The following is a 13,546-nucleotide window of genomic DNA, read 5'->3' as shown; positions in this document are numbered from 1 at the left end:
AATTGGTGCTGCAATCACAATGCCACTGCAGATTGGTGTGTTCGGAGCATTAAGGGGATTTTATTGAGCGTAAAAATATTAACTACTACCTACTGCTCCTGCTCATGGAGTGAATGTATATTGGTGCTGGAACACTTTGTTTCTACTCACTAAAGCAAAACTTTATTATCTTTCTTCTTTGGATTTGCTTGTTGATTGTTTTGTCTCCTGTGGGTATAGCGCCGCCCCTTGGCCGAATGCTTGAGTTGTCAGCTAATTATATAACTTACACTGTAAAAAGCAAACTATAGAATTTACCCTAAAAAAGTGAGGTAACAATTTGCACTGTCCCCGTTAAGGTATATTCAGTTAAATATATTGAGTATTAAGTAATTAACTTAGACATGTAAGAAATACTTAAAAAAGTTGGGTAAAATGTACCTCATATTTATGGTTAAATTCAACAGGTATTTAGTAAGTTAAAATAGGTAAAAATTTGTCTTGTTTGCTAGTAAATCTTAGCTGAAAATTAAGAGTTAAAGTTAACTGAAATCACTGAGTTACCTTTACTTATTCGGGTAAGTTAAAATGCAGCTCCAAATAATAGATCGAGATGATACACTTTTACAATTATTTTATTCTAAGAATTCATCCAAAAAGTACAACAGAAATAAGTACAACACAGCAGTGTCAAGCAAAATTGCAAATACTTAAACCGCAGTATAACATATATATTTTTTCAGTAATGTAGGACTATAAAACATGTCAGACATCCAATCTCAGGAGTACATCAGAGAAAAGGACAATTTAGGAGAACAGAGAAAATTAAAGGAGAAGTGAGGTGCAAGGTATAAAGTCTTAATTGTGTTTCCTCGGCCTCACACAACAGTGACTGAGCAAATCTTCAGATGTGCAGGTGTATTTAAACACAACAAATAACAGAACTATAACACATTAACAATAAATGAATAAAGTGCAGTACAACAGCTACAACATTTAGACATTTCAAAACACATTTTATAACACTGAGCTAAGGCTACATTTGTTGTCTCTGGATAAGTATTTAATGCAACCAAACTTTAAGAATCCTTATTCTATTCCAAAAGCCTGAAAACCCACACACAAACTGCAACGTGTTTTTTTTCTGCATGTGTACAGTATGAAACATGTGGATGAAGACAGATCAGAAAAACAACAGTCCTTAGTTAATATCGTTGCACTCACTCTCAGATAGAATGACAATAACAGAAACAACAAAATTGGGAAAGAGGTGATTTTTAAATTTGTCAGAATTCAGTCAGTGTTAATGACCAAACTGTCCAGTTTACATTGTTTTTCCATTTCTGTCAATGTGGAGAAATCAGAGAACAATGGAGTGGGCTCAGAAAGGCTGCAACGTACTTATGTATCCACATATATGTCTGTGTGTGGAGCAGAGGACAGAACAGAACACAAATAAAAAAGCTATACTACCTTAAAACTCTGTCCAGACAAAAGATCCTCTTGGAACAAGACGGAAAATATATGTCTATTGCATGAGCTTGTTCTTGAGGCTGTGGACCTTCTTCAGTAGTTTTGCCCCATCAATTTCCAAAAAAGTTTTTGAAAAGCTTCAAATGTGTTCTTGAGCTGCTTGGATAGTCCAGGTTCAGGGCAAATATGAGTCCCATCAGCAGTACACGTCTTTGTTCGGCTTCCACATCCTTCCATCACTTGGTTTCCCTCAATCACAATCTGATGGATCCTCCTCAGCCATGATGTTGTGCATCACGATCACCTTCATTGTTTTGTCTGTGTGGTCCTCACATTCCTATATGTTAAAAATAAAGAATAAAAAAAGATACACATTTAAAATTTTATTGAAGATGCTTTTTCCATACATTTCAACATATCTAAAGGAGAGCAAAGGGTAGTGATCAGAAGATAGAAGGAAAAGATGAGAGAAGGAAAAGGAGTGAAGAGGATCCCTTGAGTTAATCGATCATCTGTTTTCAAGGACATACCTGGCAGTCATGGAAAAGATCTTCTGGTCTTTCACCAAAGTAGTTAATGAGGCAGCAGACAACTGTATCCCTTTTTTCCTCAATGCTCTGTGGCTGTAGGGAGATGCAATTTAGTGAAAAGACTGTTAGTGGAGAGTGGGGAGAGATTTACACACACTAAGTTGGTAAGGAGCTCAACTTTGTGCACAACAAAGCAACTCTTTACAAATTATTTCAATGTTTAATTTAAGTATATCAATAATGACATATTTCTGAAAAAAAATTAATTAACATACGTCATTTAAAGTGTCCAGCAGAAGGTGCATCTTTGAACCAGCAGCCCCTCGTTTAGCAGCATAAGCTGCAGAAGACCTGGTGTGTTGTGCATGAAAGCTTTAGTGAATGTCTAATCCAAGGAAACTGTCGATAAGTCTGAACTCTTCCTTGATCTAGGAATAAAAGGACAAAAGTCTAATTTTAAATGAAAAATCTCATAGTCTTCACATGAATGTTTCTTGAGGGGAAGAAAAATTATAAAACGATGAGATAACGCTAAACTTTCACAACATAGACACACGTACGCAGACATGCAGGTGAACTGGAGAGAAAATCATGTTGTTTTTAAACAGACCGCGGCGGAGAGCGACTCCAGCAGCCATGTTAGCTAACAAAGCTAACAGGTCAACAATATAAAACACGGCAGGCATTTCATATGTTGGCGACATATTACTATTAGTATTTTAAGACGGAACTTCTCATGTGCGGCGAAAATACACTAATGAATTGTTCAGCAAATTATTTGTGCCCGTGTCTCGGTGCAGCGTGACGTGGGAGCAGAGACCTGCAGATACTTAACGACCGTTACAACTTAACCACACCGGCAAAAGTTCAGCGTTAGCGTTAGACTAGTTTCTAACCTTAAAACCAGCGGTAACAAACATGCATGCTGGCTAATCTCAAAAGCACTGCGAACCAATTCAAACCTGCAGTTGTCCAGACAGTTAACAGCCATGTTGCCGCCATGGAAAAATTCAAATTTTGATGTACAGTATTGGCATGTTACAGAGATGCACATCGAATATAAGTGAAGTATCTAATCATTTGTAATGTTAGAATTTGCATTCGTGCTATCATTCACAGCACAACTATATTAATAGCTTACCTTCAGCTCCCGGTTCGATGGCAGAGAGGATCCAGAGTTCCTTGTCCCGCTTCTCTTTCAAAAACGCGGTCTGACGCATGCGCAGCTTTGGAGCACCGGACTTAAGAATGGGGGGTAGATTTTACTGTAATTTCCTATCTAATAGTTTTTAATGTTAACGAATGGGTAGCACATGTAGAAATTACCCAACATTTCTTCAATCATTGGCTACCTGAAAAAATACATTAAAATGTACATGATTTTTATGGATCATATTTAACACTCGCAAAAATCACTTTTTTCAGTGTAGCAAGCCGGGCTTTCTGATGGATAACCTTGCATATTAATCAGCAGTCCGCAATAGGACTCTTATGATGTGATTGTCAACATAAACCACAAAACATAACTTTTTTTTTTTTTATAAATCTTTTGTTAATATTTTGTTTTTGTTCTTTTTTTGTCACTTTAGGCTGTTGTTTTGTTTCGCGATTCAAGTCAGCGCCAGTGTCTGCTTCTTTCACGTGATTACTGTGAGGCTTGGAGGAAACTCATCACACAAAACACAAAATACAAGCTTCTTTCTCCGTCTGCTCCCGATTCAAACTTCTCGTTTTTGTACTTCCTTCCTTCAAAAAAGCAGAAAAGAAAAGAAAAAAAAGGCACCTCACAAGCCTTGCATCTCCTTGTCCTGTTGTAGAAAACAAAGCCGAGCACATTATCTTTAGAGGTCCCATTGTAATTTGAAACATACTTGAACCCCCCTCTCTCTCACACACTCGAGCCCCAAAGCGTTCCCTCCTTCTACACCAATTGTCAAATGCGGCGAGACAATTAAGACCACATTAGATCTTTTCGAGCACTCGTAATTTTATAAGAACAGGCTTTCTTCCACCTCCCCGCCTGTTTTTGAAAATGAAATGTGGGGAAACCCGCGGTTCTTCATGGGCCACTTGGAAAAGATGGGAAGCAGATATTAACCCTGGCAGTGACGGTTCTTGCGAGAGGCCTCCTCTCTCAAAAAAGACCTCCAAATACGACCGGCACCTCCGCTGTGGGACCACACACACTCAGACACCTGCGCCTTCTTAAATGCACTCACAAATAGACACACACACACATGCACTCACTTGAACCCGAGACCCTGGATCCAAACGGAAAGACTTGCGTTTCGGTTGAAAAAAAATAGATTTTCGACAGATTTTTTTCCCCCTTCGTGCTACTTGAAATAAACGCTTAAAAAGAACACAGGCACTCTAATAAAAATATTTCTTTTGAATCAATGTATAGTTTTCAGATTTACTGAATTTTCCCCGGCTCCCCTTTCGCCCTCCCCTCCATCATTTGTCAGTAATCTGGACCTCTGCGTTTGGCCCCGTCTGTGCTAAAAATAAATGATGTATTGTCCCAATTAGAAGGAAAAATATGAGTAATCCTCCCATCATGCACCACTTCTAAGGACGTTTATTTGTCTAGCTGAAGGTGCTACTCTGTTTAATTTACTTTGATCCCACGCGTTTCGGAGCCTTTGGTAATCAGAGGCAGAAAGTCATTACGTTGTTATCACAACTGCAGCCATGCCGACCAAAAGCTTGACACAAGACGTTAACCCGTCTGTAATGGAGAGGCCTTCGCTGGCTCAGCAGCTCGGCCCACACGGCCCGCAGCCTCGGAGGAACATACATCACAGGCTGAGCGGCTTCATTACTGGACCGCCACCGAAAATCAGAGCGGAGGTGTGCAGAATGGCTCCAGGGCAGGAGGGAAGGTGAGTCTGCTGGACGGCCTTTTGGGACAGAGCCTTGAAAATCAAAAGAGAATGAGTGATGGCTGTTATTTAAGCCCAATCCTCCTCCTCTCCCTGCAATCACCACTTTGAATCGTTTAGAAGAAATATGCTCAGGGATTTCTGAGCAACAGATTTCATCAGGAGACGTTTCCAGTGAACGGAGAGCTGCTCGGCTTTGTTTGTTTTTTGTTCGCCACGCTCGATCAATCCTCCGTTGGGTCGCTTCTCCAGAAAGTGAAAAAAAATAAAAAAATAACTAAGAAAACCGGTAGAACAATTTGCACCATTTTGGAGAGATTTTTTAAAATAGAAATGAAACATTTTCTTATTGTGTTCTTCTAGTTTGAATATGAGAAATTGAGGGGCAATTTGTAAAATATTATGTCCTATTAAGTTTTGAATACTGCGTGTACATTGGGAGCAATGCTACCAATTTCATTGTTTTCCACTACATTGTGTCTGGTAAAGTTACTTTTCATTTATTTTGCTGTCGTCTTTATTCATGTTTTCATACACTGCCTGCTAATTAAATTGGAATAAGTGCTACCAAACATAAAGAAAACTGTGTACTAAAATAGTCATTGATTGGTCAGTGAAGCATAAAAAAATTACTAAAAATATATACATTTTAAACCTGTACTGATATACATATATATGATATATCACCTGGAAATGAGTCATGTTCAATTTGCTAGCAAGTATGACCTTAGCATTGGCGCTACCACTCAACAGGGTAACTTGACACAAACCTGAACTCTTGATCCTATACAGACGCTGTCCCAATCAGAAGTCTTTTTAAGGTTCCTAGCTTTTACTGAGTTGATATATTCATTGTTGTTGTTCTATACCTGCTGAAACATCTTTGAAGTGTTGGTCCCAATCTTTAACAGAAGGAGACGAAGAATGTTCCCCACATGCCAAGAGTTCACGCTTCTCAGTCTATGTCAGGGTGGTGGAATTGACATTCAAGCCTGGAAACAAGTAGGAGCTTTGTGACTTTCATCTCGACTGTGAACTCAATCTTTACCCCAGAGAAACTGCACACAGCGTCATGGTGGTTTGGTTGTGCTGTCCATGTGTTCTTTTTGCATCTGGTGAAGTCGTATGGCCATATCATAAGCTGTTTTATGCAACATAGTGTGAGAGTATGGGAAGGTTTCGAGGACTACCGGATCCTTGGACAGGCAAACTAGGAGCTGACAGGGTCCCTGATCACATTTGTGGTGTTCGTCAGTAATATCTGGATGTGTATCGGTGGATTAATATGTCCCGTATCAGAACCTTATGGACACATCTTCTTTGTGCATCTTTTTGCAGACGATGCGCTTCTGCCATCTTCAGCTTACTGCACTATTGACGTTCTCAACCAACTTATGGTGAAGAACAAGATCCAGGATAAAAGTTCACTTCTGGCGTCGGCTAGCGGGGCTTAGCTTGAACGACGTACGTCCAGAACGACGCTGCTTCCAGCTCCTGTAGGAGAGGGACAAGGTCAGATTACTGTACTTTCTGAGGTTGAAAATGTGAACCGCAATCTCGTCATGATAGGAAAAATGTCAAAAAGCATATCGCCCTGCAATTGATTTCTCACAATATTGGGTAAGTGACGATGTAAATAAAGAATTCTAAGCTAATATTTTAAAGTTGTGCAAGTGATTTACATAGTGAACATCAGACGTAACATTTGGTGTTTTGGTACGGTGAAAAAACTTATTTCTTATTACAGGACACGCCACCTGCTGGCGTAAATCTATAACTGCATTTGGCTGAAATCCAAAGATCTGTTGCGGACGCTTCCTATGTGTGGCATAATTTTAAATATTTTAAAGGGTTGCTAGGGAGAAAGATGTCTGGATTCCCCTCCCAGACCTGTTAGAATAAAAATATTTATTAATATCAAGAGATCAATGTGTCTAATATCAATGTTGAGTGTCAGCCCTCTCACCATGACCTGCTTCTTTGACTCTAGCGATGAAAACAAATCTCACCGGTGTGAGACGTTGCCATCGTTTCAAGTCAGTTCAGACCCTTGGATGACCTGTGGTTTGCACAACCCCTCCACTGCACCGTTTCACTCCTCTTTGGCTCCTGTCCGCAGTCGCTTTGGGGTGCATCGCGTCCGCCGGTCTTTCGCACACGATCCCTCTGCTGTTGCGTGCGGAGGCTGCGCTGAAAGAGCAGCATTTTCACCCCGCCGCGTTCCACATGAGTGGGCTTCAGAGGGGCTGAGTGATAAAAGGGAGGAGAGAAGGGCAGGGAGAGTGACGGGGTGATGCTGCGGATTGATGGTGGACAGGGAGACGTGGAACAAAGGTCGTGCACCTGGGTGAGTATTAGGAAAACAAACAGACGATTTAAAGATGCGAGGCTCGGGTGAGTGATGGGGATGAGGATGAGAAATGAGATACGAGGGAGGGAAGAGTGGAAATCCTGATGCATTATTCAGTTCATACAGACTGTCCTGTCTTTGTCTGCTCACGCTGACTCACACAACAACTGAATGAAGAAAGACAAGGGCCCTGAGAGCACAGACGAAACCCCTTTTCCTCTAATAAAGACCTAAACTTAGACACCCACCCAAACAGACATTCAAACTCAGACTGGGTTGTTTTTTTGTTTTTTTTTAAGTCCAAGCTTAAGATGACACATTTATTTTGATTGTTTTCAGGGATTCTGTGTTTTAAATTATTGATTCAGCAACAACAAAAGATTGCAGTCGGTGTTGATCTTGAATTATTGTTGACCCTTTTGACAATGATGTATCGATGGCTTCAAACCGGTCTTTGTGGCTATCTCTATCTCTTCTTAGTAGGCTGTCTACGTGGCTATGAAGTGTGTTTGTGGGAATTTTTAGTCACTCTACCAAGAGAGCATCTGTGAGGTCAGACACTGACGTTGGACAAGATGGCTTGGCTTACAGTTTCTGCTCAAATTTATCCCAAAACTGGTGGTTCATCCCAAGTTTCATCACACCAGCGTTACCAATTCATAGTCCGATAGACCTTGCGTCATGTGCTTGTGTCAAGTCACATGGAAAGTGAAGGGTCTATCTCCAAACGGTTCCAACAGAGCCAAGGAGTTCAAGACAGGCTTTCATTAATTTATGCCTTTTATTTACAAAATTTGTTTTCCTCCATGACTGCATGCTACTCCTACTAGTTAGCTTTCAATTTGCAAGGGAAAGTCAGAAACTTTACTCTGGTCGGCCTGTTCGATGCTGAGTAAATTTCAAAATACAATATAGAAGCAAAGTTACCAAAAAGATTAAAAGTTCTGCTGCACTTTTATTGGAGATTTGTGGTACAATATGATAAATGACAAGAACTGAATAAATACAAAAAAAAGGAAAACAGACTGAATATAATGTGCTGTTCTGACGTTTACATTTTTGACACCAGGCTCCCAGATTGTCTTGTGAATAAACTAAAACAAACAGTGGGCCAAACGTTTGACGAGACATGCATGTATTATTGTTTTAAATGACTTTTTGAAGAGTGATGTCTTATTAGGTTTGCAGTCATTTCCTTCTGAGGAACGTTTCTGGACTTGAAAACTGTCACTACCTTAAGTGAGTCATTGCTAGAGTGAGTAATGCTTTGACTTGTGTCTCCCCTGAGACCACGTTCTGTTTGGAGATATGAAACGTAGGGCACAGAATTCAATTATACCAGTGGGTAGGCGCCCTGGACTTGTGGTTACCGGCGTTGGGTCAAAAAGCATATTACAGGACACGCCACTCTCCTCTCCGCTCAGAAACAGTCGCTGAAATCCAGACGTCGTCGAAGAAAAGGGAGACTTGTTTTTTTTTGTTTGTTTGTTTAAGGCTCCTTATTTTGCACATAAAGAATATTTTTCACAAAGGAACAGAGATAAACAAGTGAAGTGCAGCGTATGATACAAGGTGACACAAAGACTTTTAGGGAGCTACGTTGTGATCAAAAACGCAGCAAAGAAGTAAAATAAAATGTGATGGACATATTGGAAGTTTTGCAGTAAGAAAGTGGAGATGTTTTTTTCTCTCTCCCTCTCTGAAATCCCCTCTCGAGTTGTTTGTGGCATCTGGAGAATAAGTCCTGATTCAGTATGTCTAAAGACTCGCTCCTCATCCAGAGGACAGGAGTTACAAGTCCCTCCATCCGTGAAGCAAATCCAACAAGCCTTGCAAAGAAAATTTATATGTGATCTGAATATTTTCTAGCATGACAGAGATTATAGTGTAAATGTACAGTTTCTCAAAGAGGAAAGCCTTAGTTTGAACCTGAATGTAGTTAATTTAAGATAAATCACAGCCCCACATCATCACAAACCTTCCAAAGCATTTGCTAAGTTTGCCTGACATAAGAGATGTGACCTTTTATGTCTTTATGAACATAAAATTTATACGTATACAAGTAGTTGATTCACATCGTTTAGTGTGTTATCTTCTGTGTTATCTTCCAACCGAGTCATGAATAGTATGCAGTTTGTGTGCAGTTTGTGTGCGGTTTGTTCTTGCCTGGTGTATTTTTCTCTGCAGTGTGGGTGGGTAAATAATTGGTTTGTCTACTCCTAATGTCTCCCTCCTGTTCTAATCCAAACCAATCAAACGGTCAGTAGCATTTATCTCTGCATGGCCCATGCATAAGGGAGAAAAGTTGAAACTCTGCTGCTGTTTTTGGCCGAAATGAATCCGCTCACAAAAAGGAAAGGGGGCGTTCGGCATCAACTTAGCGTGTGGAGTTTTTCACAAGTCTTTTTAGCCTCCTAAGTGCTTCTTTTCTAGCATTTATGCCACTTTCACCTCTTTAGAATAACATTGTTATCACAAGCATGAAGAACAGCACAATTATTCACAGGCCGCTCCTTCTCAAGTTTGGAAATGGTCTTGAAAATTGTCTGGGCCTGCAAAGTGTTCGCCACTTAAATCCCCCCCCCCCCACCCTCACCCCCAAACCCCCGATCCCGAGCTGCAGAGACGTTTGTTTGGACGTGGAAACTCCACACTGGGGTCGCTTTCAGATCTTAGACCATAACATAAACCAATTTTCAAGACAGTTCCTCCTTTAATCATGTTAAGTAACAATAACTGAAATTGTTGGGGGAATAAAAATGGGACTAATAGTAAAATAATCAAATGCCGCTAAACAGCAGCTGGCAGCCATTATTGAGATATTATGTCTGGAAAAGCAAATTCATAACACCGTGAAATGAATTGGATGCAGATAAGATGCAGAATTGCAAATATGCGTGTGTTCTGACATAAATGATCAAGCCAAAGTCAATCTGTTGACTTTGGCACTGGAGGTCATTTATGAGCCGCACCCGATTTCAGATGGGAATCTGTTTGAAAGGATTTCTGATTTTCTTTTTCCCAAAGAGATTTTCAGAAAATGGACAAGTCAACCAGATGTTTGTCACTAATACCAGATGCATTTAAGATACTACATTAAACTCGTAAAAATGACTTCAGCCAACAGACACGACCTATATTAGCGTTGTGTTTGCACCCTGGTTATCTCACTCACTGATAGTATTGCAATATCTTCTTTTTTTTATCACAATGGAGTCTCTGCAGGACAACAGTTTCTAACATTGCATCTGATTCAATCACAAATGAAAACATTATTTTCATGTAGTAGTTTGCTGAAAAGCTAATGCTAGCGTGCTGACTATCGATTTTGACACAGTTGTCAGGTGTTGTTTCCTGAACAAATATTCCTCCCATTGAATTCAAGTATCCCATTCACTGATTTAGAGGAGTTAGCGTTGACTGAGCATGAAAATGCCATTTGACAATTTTTAGAAGTATTTTGCAGAAAATGGTACAAGTTGAGAAGCGATTGTGTCATCTGCAGATACAAAGACTTGGACAATGGAAGCAGACAAGCTGAAGCGGAATACCTTCATAGATGTCCAAGCACATTCCTGCATAAAAAACATTTGATCAATCACAGAAGACTCAACCCAGGGGCGCCAAGGGCCCCTTAACAGACAGGGGGCCCTCCCACAAAAAAAAAAAAAAAAAAAAAAAAGGGGGGCCCTGTCATTTACAAAATTAACCATATAGTGCTTTTAAAATTGTTGCAGAAGAAGCCTCAGGACTGTGCGATATTTTTATTCAGATCGATGAACTATTTAAGTGAGTTCTCAGGAGAAACCTTTTCACAAGTAAGAAGGACATATTACCATTTATATTTAGTGAATAGAATATTACTTTACTGCATTTTTGTCCACCTGCAAAACGCCAGCTAATCTTAGCTATAGTACTTGGTGTAACACTGGAGTTCGGCCCCAACAATGAAGGCTAACCGAGATTTTGTAAATCTTAAAAAGTTTTAGTTATTCCGCAACATTGATTTAGATTATGCTACAGAAGAGTGCTACTTTAGGAATAAAACAACATAATATACATTATTTAGATTCAGATTTATTCGTGTCACAAATGGGCAATTGACCAGCAAAGTTTACACAGGTGACAAAGACTACTATTTATATGTGATTCTTTTACTATGTTAAGAGTAAGGTACTTCCCAAATCTCCCGCTTTGTGTTTTGAAGGTTTCATAAAGACACCAACTGAGGAAGAAGTGAAAATGTGTTTCAGGAGAGACGGACTCGCTGCACGGCACGGATGAATCTCAGCTGAATCTCTCATCAGCTACGACTCCTCGGCTGGAAAACTGTAGATATTAAGTATGTAAGCCTGTACATATAAATATAATTCGGTATTATCCTTGTTTCTCTATGATTGTATAATTTTGTGTTTGCATATTTATATAAATATGTATTGACAAGGCTAAAGAATATATTTTGAAAAATTATGAGTGGTTGTGTGCTTTATACGATGCTCATCATACATCAATATGAGAACACTTTATTCCTAATCTATTCTGTTTTCCCCACTAGGAATATTTATGAGTCAATTCAAAAATGCTTTTAAAAAATTCTTGTAAACCCAACTGATAGCTGTTTAAATAAGCTTTACAGCAAAACTAATTGTGAAAATCTGTTCGGTATGATTGATTAAATGCACTGATGCATCATTGCTCCTGTCAAACACATAACGCTGAGAGGAGCGGTCGACCCCTCCAAGATGGCCGCCCTAAATCTCGTCAGCGACAATCAGCAAGAGTGGGTCTATTCTTCATGTATATTTTGCACTTTGCTTTTGACGGCTGCTGGTGGGGAGAAACATTTCAATGAGCTAAAACTAATAATAAAAAAGGACTGTTGCATGTAAAATTCACTAGCAGTGAATATTGTGCTTGTGTCACTATTGGACCAAAGAAAGTAAGCGTCTTTGAAGTTGTGATGCTTTTGACGGGTCAGATAGATGCAAGAAATTGTAACAGCAGCTGTGAAGGGCGGGGGGGCCGAATTACGCTTTTCATCATGGGGGGCCAAAGTTCCTGGTGGCGCCCCTGGTTCAACCTGGTGTCGAGAAGATGAGAAGGAAACCTCCCGACGAACAAGATGACGCAATTTCCGTCACGCGACTGCAATTTTGATACTTCTTATGAAGAATGGGAGAGCCTTTGAAGGAAAAGTTGTTACAATTCAAATGACTGCTCTTCCTAACAATAACGCTAAGATGGGATCTGTAAGAATGACAGACAGCAGAACAACAGAAGGTTTTTACGAGTTGATTTTGGGCAGGGACTCCTATGCCAATCGCTTGAAAGCACTTTTATCAGGATCTGATATTTGATTTGTAAATCCCACGTTTCTGAATCCCTGGCAAAGCTGCACTGTAGCCCAAACGAGTACAATCAGTTCAAAACTGAATTACAAAGCAAAACCAAAGGGGCCCAAGTGTGCTTTGGTGATGAAGCTCAATTCATTTCAGTCTAAAATCAATAAGCTGTGATCATTAACTCCTATTGCACCCACTGTCCAGTCGGTGTTCATTTCACATCTTGATGTTCTTCTCCCCCCGGACCCTCAACGCCGCCACGACTCACACATGTGAATAAACACATACGAGAGCCTGTCACTCACTGCAGCCTGTTTGACTTTCCAAACTACGGCCGCCTCGCGACTTCAAAGCTCTTGCTTATACTTTAGTGAGTTAGTCTCATATTGTTTGGAGCGGAGAGTTATGATGTCTCATAAAACAGGAGAAGGAAAGCAGAAACGTGTTACCCCACACAGTTAATGGGTTTCAGCACTTACCGAGCACACAGAGCACAGATGACTGTTTCTCTTGCAAATTGGTCTGCGCTCAGTCTGTTTTCATTGATTCTGCAAAGGTTAATTAAAACTGGATAACTTAGAGAGTTGGTCAATATTTATATTCGTGGAAATAACTGTGTTTGTCAACCCAGATTTGATTTTTTTTTTTTTTTTTTTTGTAAATTATGATACAGTATGATTCAAGTCTTTTGTCATTCTAATTTTTTTTTTCTAAATTCCCTCCAAGGACCCAAGCAGTTTTGCAATCTTTTTCACGTGTTCTTAAGCAAAAGTCCATTGGATGTTTGAAGGGATTATTAGCATTTCTTTTGCTACGCTTTTGAGAAATCACTTCCAGTCTGAAAGTTTTAATGTTTGCCAGAACTTAAAAGTAATTCACAAAGGTTCCCAGAGTCAACCAGACTAAGATATCGTCGCAACAAACTGGTTTTCAAGTTTTCAGTCTATATTTATCGTCTCCTGCCTGTTGGGTTTTTTTTAACCTGTT

General features: G+C 39.8%; 2 long non-coding RNA genes across 2 annotated transcripts; one reads left to right on the top strand and one right to left on the bottom strand.

The window, feature by feature from the left end:
- Positions 1–1,627: 1,627 nt before the first annotated feature.
- Positions 1,628–2,333, bottom strand: LOC129374303 (uncharacterized). The gene is made up of 3 exons (XR_008607485.1): positions 2,258–2,333; positions 1,983–2,075; positions 1,628–1,789 (listed from the first exon to the last, which is right to left on the bottom strand). It is a non-coding gene; the product is annotated as an uncharacterized LOC129374303 (long non-coding RNA).
- Positions 2,334–4,717: 2,384 nt separating this feature from the next.
- On the top strand, positions 4,718–11,564 carry LOC129374307 (uncharacterized). The gene is made up of 3 exons (XR_008607486.1): positions 4,718–4,867; positions 6,206–6,379; positions 11,425–11,564. It is a non-coding gene; the product is annotated as an uncharacterized LOC129374307 (long non-coding RNA).
- The last annotated feature ends 1,982 nt before the right edge of the window (positions 11,565–13,546 follow it).

Source organism: Poeciliopsis prolifica, unplaced genomic scaffold (assembly GCF_027474105.1).
Source record: "Poeciliopsis prolifica strain line A6 unplaced genomic scaffold, Auburn_PproV2 SCAFFOLD035, whole genome shotgun sequence".
NCBI lineage: Eukaryota > Metazoa > Chordata > Actinopteri > Cyprinodontiformes > Poeciliidae > Poeciliopsis > Poeciliopsis prolifica.
The sequence above is the reverse complement of the archived record's forward strand: the minus strand, read 5'-3'. Positions and strand labels throughout refer to the sequence as shown.